This window comes from Podarcis erhardii (assembly GCF_964252035.2).
Source record: "Podarcis erhardii genome assembly, chromosome: 1".
NCBI lineage: Eukaryota > Metazoa > Chordata > Lepidosauria > Squamata > Lacertidae > Podarcis > Podarcis erhardii.
Genome location: NC_138497.1, coordinates 56,657,254 through 56,671,727, shown reverse-complemented (window position 1 = coordinate 56,671,727; position 14,474 = coordinate 56,657,254).

Here is a 14,474-nt window from a genome sequence, read left to right as displayed (position 1 = left end):
GGACTTTTGCCAAGCGTTTAGAATGAGTTCCAAATGTTCCACCAAGGAAGCAACAAGATGATTGGAAGAGTTTTAAAATGTTTAAGTGGCCAGGTTTGGTGCTGGTCACCCAGCTCACACTTCCTAGAATGATATGCAAACTAAAACAGAACAATCCTTTGAACTTTACAATTCTTGCACCAAAAAATTAGTGCAAAAATGTATACATCAAGGGAAAGTGTGCATATATTGGTGAAAATAACATACAGAAATGTATTATTATTATTATTATTTTTAAAAATTGCATATTAGGCAAAAAATAAATAAATGAGTATTTTAAGGAAGAACACTAAAATACTGACAAATTTTCAGTATTGAGAGAAACCTAAATGGACAGATGCATCGATCCATATTAGGTGGTAATTCCATTTGAGTAACCTGATAGGTTCTGTTCCTTTCTCAAGTTTGATATTCCAAAAGACCAAAATCTTTAAACTCTTGTCCAACAAACCACATTCACAGTACTTGTGAACATTCTTGTTGTAGTCTCTGAAAGGCCTCTTCAGTTGTTCTTCCTGCCTACACAGCTACTATCAGGTGAGAGCAAGGGCCCTGACCCCTCTATCATGCTTTCATTGCTAACTTCATTGCCTTCCTTATGATGGGCAGGGAACTTCTGCACTGGAGACCTTCTGTTCTTAGGTAGAGTCCCCACCCAATTTAGAATCCTGATCCTCCAGGATTCTAGATCATGGGGAGACCCCACATGAGTAAAGAAGGATTCAGTTAGACCCTACAATCAGATGGTGAGACATTGTTGGTGGTACTGCCTCTGAAGGCTGCCTGGTTGGCACCATCCCATTACAGGACCTTAATCCTTATCCCCACCCTTCAAAACGTCCCCCCCCCCAAGGAGCTTCCAACTGGCAAGTATAAGCACATTCATAGACTCACAGGATGAAAAGCCACTGGAAGTATGTGGAACAGAGAAACAGCAGGATGATAAAAGTGATACACATGTGTAATGATTTTGCCCTCTAAATGGGCTCCTCCCTATGCAACTTTTGTCTCCCCCCCCCCAAAAAAAAACCCATAAAGGGGAACAGAACTAGATTTGCATTTATAGATTCATACTTAGGCTCTTAGATTAAACTGCAAAAATCTCAGATGCCCTGCAGTGAAGCTGGGGTGACCATCATAATGAAATCCTGTTCCAGTTTGGCTCTTCTGAAGCAAAACATTTATCAGGGCTAACACGAGCAAACAGCATCCAATCAAAACAGAAAGCAGCAATGTAACTTCTTGCCAAGGAGTCGTTATCACAAATTTCAATTTGATAAGACAAGAAGCAACAGGGCTTTTTCTGTTTGAGAAGAAATCGCCGACACACTGCTAATTACCATCAGTGCAAACAGAGCAGCTCCACGGGAAACATTTTGGAGCCCAACGACAACCCCAAAGGGAAACGCAAAAAAAATAAATTCACAGGCAAGCAACATCCAGGTGGAAACAAATTGGAAACAGTGGAAATGAAATTCAGTGTCCCCATAGACACAGAGGAGGCTGGAATTCCAACTTAATGCCTCAGCAAATAATGGAACACCCCCAAATGCTCCAACACGGAGCACAACCCCGCTAGAACTTGTTTCACAACTGTGTGCTACATACCACTGTTTGCTTCAGCTGTGTCCCAGTTGTGAGAGGTGTATGTTTATGTACAAAGAAACCTCTGCCTTTTGCATGGCTGGAATGTACGAAGGTAAGTTGTCACATTCATTGCTTTGCCCACTTTTCATCTGGACCCACCCACCACTGGTATGTGCCCCCACCCAAAATTTGTCCAGGAGGGAGTGTAGCCCTGGGAAGGAGAGATCCCCCTCCACTGGTCCAAACTGATCAAAGAACATTCTATCTAAATTTGAATTTTGCCATGTTCAACTTAAAAAGACCAGGGTTTTCTTTTCCTTTCGGCAAGTTTATTACAAACAAAGGATTGCCACAACCCAAAATGACCTCTCAAGTTTGCCAAAGAGTAATCTGCAGAAATTGGCTGAGCCACCTAGGAATTTAAAAGAAATTAAATGAAATAGGGGTTTAAAACATAGATAATTGCCTCTGGAGTTGTTTTGAAGGGGGGTGGAATGGACTCTTAAGTGAGCTTGTGGAAAATCTAATTCATATTAGAGACCCAATCACCATTCTCTATGCACAGTGCTGGTACATGCTGATGTATTAAAAGAACCACAGTGCAGCCTGCATTTAACACACTCTATAATTGAGTCTTTATTCATTTCTTTGTAGGATTACTTATAATTGGAACAGGCCTCTCGGTCATTTGGTTGTGGCCCGCTTCGGGAGAGAACATGCATCCAATTGAATTAAGGCAAATGTGCAGCAGGGAGGGAATTAAACCACAGGAATGTAACAGAAAATGAAGAGAGCATTATCTGAATTTGGGAGATGAACCTTCTTTTGCTGTAGGTCAGACCCATACTGGATAGAAAAAAAGAATATTTGATAGTGATAGATAGCTGGTCGCAGTGATCTAAAAACTGCAAGGAAAGAACAGAATGCATGGCTGAAGGGAGCCTTCTAAAGTACTAATAAGATGAAAGAGTGGTTAAATAGAGAATGAATAGGGGGCAAGTATGAAACCATCTTTAGGGTGCCTTCAATTTGCCCAATCTCAAAAACCCTGTACAGGCATTCTAAATTCATGTAATCTTGCAAGGTGGGGAGGATAGCTATGGGGAAGGATGAGAGTGCTTTGCTCTGCCCCTCTTGCCATTCTGGTCACTCTCCATGAGTTGAAGGGTGACCTTCTGAAGCGGGAAGATTACTACAATCCTGGGTCCTTCCTGGGTGCTTTAGAACCCAGGTTTGAAAGTGCTTGGGGAGCCTCCATGAATACAGAAGACTGTTGTTGTTTTTTCAGATGGTCCTTCTCCAACTCATTGGAGGTGGGGTGGATTTGGAACTAGCATACTTTCCCTTCCACACATATTAACTAAATTCAGATTTAGAAGGCTGGAAGGGGATTTATGTCTCTTTGTAGATTCTCTAATACGTTACAGTCATCTGTGTGTAGGTTTCTTGCAAGTTTCCATGCAGAAGCAACCCTGGAAAAGCAGCAGGTGAAACCCAAGTGGCGCCAGCTGAGATTCCATCATTGCAGGGGGTTGGACTAGCTCAGTGTTTCCCAACCTTGGGCCTCCAGCTGTTTTTGAATTACAACTCCCATCATCCCTGACTAGCAAGACCAGTGGCAAGGGATGATGGGAATTGTAGTCCAAAAACAGCTGAAGGCCCAAGGTTGGGAAACACTGAACTAGATGACCCATGGGTCCCTTCCAGCTCTCAGATTTGATGATTCTATTGCATAAGCAGATGGTATTTCGTTACCTTTCTGTAGCTTGTTACTTAAAAGTAAAAACAAAAAATACTTTCACACGCTTTTATCCATCAGACAGCCAATGGTTTATGCCACTTTGTAACACATCTAAAGAAGTTGTTCCATTCAGCAGACAAGTATTTAAATAAATTACACAGCAAACAGTAGCATGCGTTTTGCGCGTGTAATTGGGATTTGGATTACAGGCCAAGTAATTAACTGGCCCTCAACTCCACATTGGTTAAATAAGAAAGTGTTTTTTTGCATGTTTCTAGTGGCATAATGCATTAAGCTAAAAATTATAAATCATGCGTTCTATTGTCGCAAGCTGAACATTTCTCATCTAGTCAGCAGATGGAGTTCATCACCATTTGGATAAATTAAGCTGAAGATGACAAGGAGCTTTTTGCTGATTTTTCTTGGAGCATTGATAATGGATTGGAACAAGAGATGCTGCAGCAGTGAATTATCAAATTTAGGAAAGATAAAGGTATTGAGACAGTCAATGCTGACAGAAAATTAAGTAGGTTCAGTGGGGTTGTTTTTTGCCGGGGGTACTCAAGGGTACTCAGTTCCAGCACCTTTTTCTTCTTAGAAGAAAAGCACCGAGTAGGTTGAAGTGCTGGAGAGACTGTTTTCTGCCACTGCCTCTTGTACACTGACCAAAAAAGAATAGTCTGACTACATGCATATCCTGTGAGGATTTACTTAATCATAAGTGGGACAAATTTGGTGCAGTTTAGGATGGTTTAGCTCCTGCTTTGATATTCTAGAGGGGTGATTTTCACCAGCTACTCCCTCATTGCATATCCTTCCACATCATTCTCACATGCCCCTCCAGTCCCAAGCCCAAGGTTAGGTTTTTCTGTGGTTGCAGCCAGGGACTGCAGAGGGAAAGGAAAAGTCAGGAAGCCTTGTTGCATGAATGGGAATGGGAAGAAAGTTTGAATCCAAGCTCAGATGCTTAGTCTACTTTGTACTTCTCTGATACAAAATTAGTAAAGACCAATTGTTACATTGCCGTTTATTCTTTTATTCGCTTAGTCGTATAGCTCTCCAAAGAACCAAAGTGGCATGGGGAATTTGTGGCCCTCTCAATGTTCCTAGACTACAATTCCCATCACCCTTGCCTTGACCATTCTTAATGCTGGTTGCAGCTGATGGGAGTGGGAGTTGGAGTCCAACAACAACTGGAGAGGGCTACATGTTCCCCATCCCCAGTATAAAAAGAGAGGGTATGACAGCACAAGCTCAGAAGAGAAACACTCAAAATATGGCCAAATGCAAAAACATGACAAACTGTTGGCATTTCTTCACCCATTGCCCATGTAACACTGACTGCCAAACAGGCACGCTACCTTGTGTGATGTTAACAGACGAGAGTGCTGGAGGTGAAATAGTTAAACAGTTAAATAGTTACCCAATCAGAACCCAGGGGGTGGAGTCAGAGGGGCTATAAAACCAGCTCTGGAAGGGGCGAAGGGGGAGTTCGTTGGGAGTTGGGTGGTTGGTTGGAGTGGGAGTGAAATGGGATAGAGTCTGGGGGTGGGTTGAGTTACTGTAGTGAAATAAGCTGAGTCAAGAACAGTTAGGAGCTAGGAAGACAAGTAAATATCTGAGAGGTGGTTTAGTGAGTGAGAGCAGGTAGCAGAAGTTATAGGTCTGGATAGGCAGCGCATGATTGTAATTGACTGAGACCGTTTATGAAACCACACACTTGTTAAACTGCAATAAACAGAAGTTTATGTTCCAATTTTAACCCTGACTGGACTCAGTATTTTACCAGGTAGGGCCTGGGTGGTGGCAGCAAGAAATAAAGTGGTGGCACAGGGATCAATAGACAGTGAAATGTCTGAGGACCCTGTGTGATCTTTCCAGTCTATTTCTGAAATTCCTTTGTAATAGAACAGCTACTTTGAGATCTTGTATAGAATGTCCTGGGAGATTGAAGTGTTCTCCTACTGGTTTCTCTGTCTTGTGATTCCTGATGTCAGATTTATGTCTGTTTATCCTTTGGCGTGGGTAGACTGGAAAGAGAAGCTGCTGAATTGCAACTTATTACCAAACTTAAAACCATGGAGAGACCTGGTCTGAACAAAGACATTGGATTCTTATCTCATTATACATGACAAAGCCATTTTTCACCTTCTCAGCCCTTGCTTTTTCCTGTAAGACCTATTGCAGTCCTTAAGAGTCGTCAACAGGCTCATCACAGCTATCTGCCAATCACCCATTCCCACCACCCTTCTGAGTAATACCCCTCCCCACCTTCTCACTATATAGAAGCATCTGGTGACTTCTGTTTCAGTGTATCTGAAGAAGTGTGCATGCACACGAAAGCTCATACCAAGAACTAACTTAGTTGGTCTTTAAGGTGCTACTGGAAGGAATTTTTTTATTTTGTTTTGGCCAAAATTAACAGTTAGATAAATGTCCAGGAAATGGAATAAACTGCTGTATGAAGAAGAAAGCCCAGTTCTACTGCTTTTAATGCTTGCACCAATAAAGCCCTAAGCAAATGCACAGGAAAGAAGAATCCTGATCTATCCTGGAAAGTACTTAGGATGTCCCAATTACTGCAAGCGCTCCTTCCAAATATTTCATGATTGAAAGGCCTGAACTTCCCATGGTTGATTCTAAAAGCAGAGGGGGGAAATGGAAAAACAGGTGAATGCAAATATTTGCTATAATTTATTCTGCTCTCACTTTTCTAGGTCTCCGAGTAAATATGCCAGAGAATAATTAAAACTGCTTCACATAACTGAAGACACAGTGACTGCTAATACAACCAGATTCACATATGTTCAAAAAGAAGAAAGTTAGATGTTACTGCACCAGCAGAAAGCTCATCTTGAGAAGTCCTTCAGTAATACTTCAATCAATAAGGACTCAAAAGAGGAAACAAGCAATTCCCCCCCCCTACAATATACACCAAGTAACAGAACTGTTTTCTCAGGGAAGCATTTAAAGCTTTCACGGTTCATACAAAAAGCAAGTGGTACTTGGCATACATAGGATGGTGGCATTTTATCACCATTTGCTTGTTACCAGTTGGAGGGTTTCCCCCTCTCACTATCTGCATTTCTTTCTCCTACTCATGTTAATGCTTCCTATAGATTATTATTATTTTTTTTAAGTTATTGAGCCAGTGTGGTGTAGTGGTTAGGAGCAGTAGACTCGTAATCTGGTGAACCGGGTTCGTGTCTCCACTCCTCCACATGCAGCTGCTGGGTGACCTTAGGCTAGTCACACTTCTCTGAAGTCTCTCAGCCCTACACACCTCAACAGAGTGTTTGTTGTAGGGGAGGAAGGGAAAGGAGAATGTTAGCCGCTTTGAGACTCCTTCGGGTAGTGATAAAGCGGGATATCAAATCCAAACTCTTCTTCTTCTTCTTCTTCTTTCTATGGAAAGGTAGTGTAGAATCAGGAAGGGAGAAAGGTTACCCACTGAAGGCAGTAAAATAATTTTGACATCACCCAGGTAAGGACACTCTAGGAATCTACTACCATAGGGGTGAGGAGCTGAATCTGACTGGCAAGCTGAATCCTTACCAGAGGTGGAGCAAGCATGCTGTGCACCCGGGGGTGGGGCGGCGAGCGTCCCTGGGGGGTGCTGTAGTGAGTGGCGTGCATCCCAGGGGTGCCACTGCCGCGATGTCACCCCCTCTCAGGATGACACCTGGGGTGGACCGCACCCCTTCCTAAGCCACTGTCCTTACCTTCTCCAAGGGCCACTCAACAGTTGGGCGAGACTGCCCACCTGTCAATCTACTGGCACTGCAATGATATCAGGTGTCCTCTGACATCAGGTTTCATTTTTAAATCAAAGCACAGAGGCAAAGGAACAGTGTTTTGGAAGGGCAAACAATCTGCTGATCCTGTATGATATCTGGTATAGGGAAAATGGGTGTGGCTTGACTGAGACAGGCAAAATGGAGACGATTGGCAGGCAAAGTATCAAATATGTCAGTTGCTCCATTTTCTCCCTTAATGAGAACATATAGGCAACACAATGCAGACATTTGCATGGAAAACACTTTCTGACCATTGTCAAACCAGTGTCTGAGAAGTTCATTTTAAACAGGAATTAGTTCTGGGACTCAGCTACATTGGTAAAGATAAAGCGTTTTATATGTGTTACAACACTGTGACATCAGATGGCGCTGTGGAGTCCCATTTTTCTCCAATGGGATTTCTCTGCATGAAGTTTACAACGTGTTTAACTGAATCACTTCTTTGATGTATCTAGATCCAGCCCTGTTCCAGCTCAATTCAAAATTCAGTCATGTGATCCTTCGCATCCCCCCCCCCCCAGTCTTTGGAATGCTACTAGCTGCTCTGATAAAGTATAAAATATACTTAAGTTTACTAAGAAAGCATCAAAACATCAAATGTGAAGGAGCACTTCACCAGTGAAAGTAGATACTGTGGTGATAGATGGCACCCACAAAATGTCACCATACATGCAAACATAACAAAACCACCCACATAATACCCTTCAGATTGTTTACAGTTGGGTAATAGGTGATTTTATGTGGGATTCCCAACCTCAACATAAACCTGGGATCCAAATAAAATGGTGGGGAGAATGCAGGCTGCCACTTTGATGTGGACAACTCAGTGAACATGACACAAAAAATATGCACACATACGGGAATCATTGAATTCACTATGAAATGCTGTGTGCGCACAGCCATTGTTTTTGCTGTCTATGTTGTAACTGGTATTTGTGACCTGTATTTTAACTTTTTTAATGATGCTATGCATTGATTTTACTGTACAGTTTGAAGCAGTATATAAATAACAAATAATAATAGTAGTAGTACTTGATTCAGGTAGGTAGCCGTGTTGGTCTGACACAGTCAAAATAACTAAAACAAAATAAATAAAAAATTATTTTTTGTGTACATGCACGTGAAAGCTTATACCCAGAACAAACTTAGTGGGTCTCCAAGGTGCTACTGGACAATTTTTTAATTTTTTAATTTATTTTGAATAGTAGTACTAGTTGGATATGAAAAACACAAACACAAAATCCCTAGCCATTTTTACCACAGGCGGTAAAGGCTCACTTTAATTCTTAGAATCATAGAATCATAGAGTTGGAAGAGACCACAAGGGCCATCGAGTCCCACCCCCTGCCAAGCAGGAAACACCATCAGAGCACTCCTGACATATGGTTGTCAAGCCTCTGCTTAAAGACCTCCAAAGAAGGAGACTCCACCACACTCCTTGGCAGCAAATTCCACTGTCGAACAGCTCTTACTGTCAGGAAGTTCTTCCTAATGTTTAGGTGGAATCTTCTTTCTTGTAGTTTGGATCCATTGCTTCGTGTCCACTTCTCTGGAGCAGCAGAAAACAACCTTTCTCCCTCCTCTATGTGACATCCTTTTATATATTTGAACATGGCTATCATGTTAACCTCCTCTTCTCCAGGCTAAACATGCCCAGCTCCCTTAGCCGTTCCTCATAAGGCATCGTTTCCAGGCCTTTGACCATTTTGGTTGCCCTCCTCTGGACACGTTCCAGTTTGTCAGTGTCCTTCTTGAACTGTGATGCCCAGAACTGGACACAGTACTCCAGGTGAGGTCTGACCAGAGCAGAATACAGTGGCACTATTACTTCCCTTGATCTAAACAAAACAAATTCCTTCCAGTAGCACCTTAAAGACCAACTAAGTCAGTTCTTGGTATGAGCTTTCGTGTGCATGCACACTTCTTCGTATCTGAAGAAGTGTGCATGCAAACGAAAGCTCATACCAAGAACTGACTTAGTTGGTCTTTAAGGTGCTACTGGAAGGAATTTGTTTTGTTTTGACTATGGCAGACCAACACGGCTACCTATCTGTAACTTCCCTTGATCTAGATGCTATACTCCTATTGATGCTGCCCAGAATTGCATTGGCTTTTTTAGCTGCCACGTCACACTGTTGGCTCATGTCAAGTTTGTGGTCAACCAAGACTCCTAGATCCTTTTCACATGTACTGCTCTCAAGCCAGGTGTCACCCATCTTGTATTTGTGCCTCTCATTTTTTTTGCCCAAGTGCAATTCTTTACATTTCTCCCTGTTAAAATTCATCTTGTTTGTTTTGGCCCAGTTCTCTAATTTGTCAAGGTCGTTTTGAAGTGTGATCCTGTCCTCTGGGGTGGTAGCCACCCCTCCCAGTTTGGTGTCATCTGCAAATTTGATCAGGATGCCCTTGAGTCCATCATCCAAGTTGTTGATAAAGATGTTGAATAAGACTGGGCCCAAGACAGAACCCTGTGGCACCCCACTAGTCACTCTTCTCCAGGATGAAGAGGAACCATTGATGAGCACCCTTTGGGTTCGGTCAGTCAGCCAGTTACAAATCCACTGAGTGGTAGCATAGTCAAGTCCGCATTTTACCAGCTTCTTTACAAGAATATCATGTGGCACCTTGTCAAATGCCTTGCTGAAATCAAGGTAAGCTGCATCCATTGCATTCCCTTCATCTACCAGGGTTGTAATTCTGTCAAAAAACAAGATCAGGTTAGTCTGACATGACTTATTTTTCAGAAATCCATGCTGACTATTGGTGATCACAGCATTCCTTTCTAGGTGCTCACAGACTGTTTGCTTAATGATCTGCTCCAGAATCTTCCCTGGTATTGATGTCAGACTGACTGGGCGGAAATTATTTGGGTCCTCTCTTTTCCCCTTTTTGAAAATAGGGACAACATTTGCCCTCCTCCAGTCTGCCGGGACTTCGCCTGTTCTCCAGGAATTCTCAAAGATGACTGCCAATGGTTCTGAGATCACATCTGCCAGTTCTTTTAATACTCTTGGATGCAGTTCATCTGGCCCTGGAGACTTGAATACATCTAAACTAGCCAAGTATTCTTGTACTATCTCCTTAGTTATTCTAGGCTGTGTTTCCTCTGCTGAATCATTTGCTCCAAATTCTTCAGGTCGGGCATTGTTTTCTTTATTGGAGAAGACTGAGGCAAAGAAGGCATTGAGGAGTTCATCCCTTTCTGTGTCCCCTGTTTGTATTTCACCATCTTCTCCTCTGAGTGACCCCCCTGTTTCTTTGTTCTTCCTTTTGCTACAAACATACCCATAAAAGCCTTTTTTGTTGCTTTTAACCTCTCTAGCAAGCCTGAGTTCATTACCCTGCAAGCTCTTATGTTGCCTTGAGTCTCATCAGTTCCCACACAAGGGATTCAAAGAAATTTAATGTGCGTAGAATTGACCGTCTGCCTATAGATGCATCTGGTAAATTGACCATCTCCAGAGGCAAGGGAAAAATGAAACTGCTACGAATGCTTCCAGCTTTCTTAGCCTTACTCCTTGTCTGTTGTTGTTGTTGTTGTGCTGCTGCTGCTACTGCCACAGGTATACACAAGGGTACACACGACAAGTGGTAAAGGCCTGAGGCTGGAACACATGCTAAACATCTCATGGGATACTAATCAGCTTGTGTCATCAAGCTGAATGCAACCACGTATAATGCATGGCCTGCCAGTTACTTGAAAACTTGCCTTTTTGTTTTGCAGGCAGGCAGCAAAAATAAGTTTTTCATGCCTCGAGGCAACCCCTATGGAGCACCATTTGCCTTGTGGCCTGATCCCACATACAGAGTTAGGGTTGGCTAATGCAGTTGAAATCCGTTGAATTAAGCATACCTAGCTCTGCACAAGACTGTCCATAGTTATTTAGTTCTGTTACTCCTGGGCTCAAACTGCACCTTATCATACGCCCCGCTCCCATCAAAGCATGGTGAAACTAGCCACTTTTATTTCAAAGAAGAAACAGAAGAAGAAATGTTTCGGCCTGAAATGTGCTCCCTATCCAGTTGGAGAATTGTGCCAATTTCTTGCTGGAACTTGCTCCCTTGGTGTTATTTCCTCCCCACCTCCTCAAGCTGTGCACATTAAACAACACCTTCAAGGGCACATAGCAGTCAGAGGAGATTGGGGTAGGTGAAGAGCCTTTATCAAAATCAAAGGGATACTGATTGGGGGACCCATGGCTGCTTCCTGTCCTGCCCCCATCCCTAAATAAAAGTGTTCATTTCAAATGTGCTTTTTAAAAAGTTTGTTTATTGTAACATGCAGTTTGGCGCCTGTTTAGAAGAACGAGTCTTCCTTCCTCACCCTGATGTCTTTCTTTTGCTTAAAGATTTTCCTTCGCAATGCCCCCAACTTTTGGAAATCAGGTTACAAAGAGAGATTAATACTTGGAGATGATCTTTGACTTTGGTTTTAGAGAGCTTAGGAGGAATAAATCTTTGTCATTAATAAAGAAAACAAAAGATTAAAGGTAAGCTGATTAGTGCTCTTGTGCTAGAGATGTACATTTGTTTCCACTAAATTCTTGAAAGAGCACTGTAAAAAACACACCACAACAACCTCACCCAGGGCTGAAAGATGCTTATATTATGTGAAGATTGTAGTGTTGTTGTCTTTTCCTTAGTAGGGGATGTTGGGTAATTATCTCTGTGGAGAAACAGGAGGGCTATAGAGGTTCAATTCATAATTCTGATAGTGTCATAACCCTGGGCTTTGCTTTTCAAAACACGACTGCATCCAGAATGCACAGGAGCAAAAGAAAATATGCCAACCTCCAATAACATGTTGCTCTTCAAATTACTCTTGGGTTACCCTGTCTACAAATTTAGTACTGATATGGGTCACATCTCCAGGGAAACATATGAACACACTTGATTGGATAACTTATACTGTTTCATTTCCCCCAGAATGACTGCAGCCTTGATGTGAGGATGGTGCCCAATTGCACTGGGGTTAGTGTAGATGGTGGTGGCTCTTACCAATCCCAGACCCAATTTTTATTTTTATTTTTAATTACTGAAGGCATTCTGACATCACACTAAGGATGGAAGAGTAATTCAACTTATTTTGCATTTTAACAAGAAACTTCCTAATTCACACTTCTCAAATCAATAAGTAAACCAAAACACAGCTTCTCCTCCGGAAATTGGGACACAGTTCCCCAACCGAACAAAGCATACAAAAATGCAATATATATGGGGAAATGGCTTGCAAAATAATAAAAAAAAGGTGTACATTGCTAAAAAGTGCACAGAAACAGGTGCTTATTAGGAGGAACTCACACCAAAATGCCACAATTATTATTTTTAAATGAAATTAATGTGGAAATGTGGAGAACTCAATTTAGGATTGAAAACAATTGAGAAATTTAGAAAACCAAAATTATCTGTCCATCACTACATCAGACACAGTTGACACTCTGGGACCACAGCATTTGCCCAGCTATGAAGTGTGCATGCAAACAGGAAAGGAAGAAGCAGACAGACTTGGAATGATTTAGGTAGACAAGCAAGAAGAAACAAAAGAATAGAAAGCCATTTCAATACCCAGCTGAGGAGTTATAAGTAAGAGCTCCTGATCAGTTTGCCAGCAGGCATTTCATGCTTCCTTTTTTATACGGGCTTTGGGGAGTTTAGAGTCAAAAAACAGATGGAAGCAGGGGGCCTTGGATTTATTTCTTTATACTACCCTTCAATTTTATTCCCAGGGTGGTTTACAAAAAAAGAACAAAACAATTAAAATTGAAGAATATAACTGTCTAAAAGCCACAAAATCATAACGACAGCATAAAACTGTTGACATCTGAAAAACTTGGGAAGATAGTGTTGGAGCAGAAGTGGCAATAAGGTAGGTCCCAGGTGAACTTTCTGGGGGTGGCCCTCTCTCCTGGAAGCTTCCTGCCTCACCTCAGGTGATGAGAGGAACAGATAAGGCACATACAGAATGTCTGGATTTTTTGGACTGAGCTATAACTTATTGGCCCTCATGCTGCCCATTACAGTAGTCAGACACAGAGCACTTCCATTGCTTCACCTGAATTGGATTAAAAGCAGAAAATAGAATTTGGTATCATTCCCATATGGATTATGACACTTTGCCTCTATCCTCCAGATGACCAGACTCATTAGTGACATGCAGATGTCAGATAACAAGGATGGCATTGACACAACCAAATCCTGTGGAAGCCTGTAACATAAGTACCAAGGAGAGAAGCAATAGTAACCCGCCAGAACCACTTGCTGGAATCAGTTCTCCAGGTAGGAACTGAACCATCAAACACACAATGACTTCAGCACCCATTATGGTTGAATATTCCAGAAGGATACCATGATGAATGGCATCAGTCTGAGAGGTCTAGGCAGTGCTATTTTTCTAGAAAAAGATGTGCCAGAACTCACCATAAACACCTCCCTTGTTCTCTTAGAATGGCAATGGTGTCCACCTGAGAGATGTCAGAAGTGAGTTCCGGCAAGTTCCAGCTGAAAAAAAGCACTGGGTCTAGGAGAATCAACAGGGTCACATTTCAGCTATCTTTTCCAGATAGATGTGATCTATCAGGCTGACCCAAGCAGTCTCTTTTTTTTTTTTGAAATAATTTTTATTAATTTTCATAAAACAAAAAACACAAAATTAAACAAACAAACACACAATACATGACCTCCCCATGCCTCCCCTTCCCTGCACCCCTGTGTCCAAAATTTTTAGCAATCCTTCATTCCTTTTCAAAATTTGATTTCCTTCATAATTTTCTTAACTTAAATATTTCCAACTATAATTCTCTAATTCTTAACCCTTGACATTTTATCAGTCCGAAATTTTGCAACAGTTCTTAAGATATGATTTAAATTTTTTCCAGTCCTCTTCCACCGTCTCCTTCCTCTGATCACGGATTCTGCCGGTCATCTCTGCCAGTCCCATAAATTCAGTCACCTTCGTCTGCCATTCTTCCAGAGTAGGTAGTTCTTGCATCTTCCAATACTTTGCTAGGAGTATTCTTGCTGCTGTAGTTGCATACATAAAAAAGATCTTATCTTTTTTTGGTACCAATTGGCCGACCATGCCCAAGAGAAAAGCCTCCGGTTTTTTTACAAATGTCCACTTAAGGACTTTCTTAATTTCATTATAGATCATTTCCCAGTAGGCTTTAACCCTTGGGCAGGTCCACCAAAGATGATAAAAAGTTCCTTCACATTCATTACATTTCCAGCATTTGTTACTGGGCAAATGATATATCTTTGCAAGCTTGACTGGAGTCATGTACCATCTATAGATCATTTTCATTATATTTTCT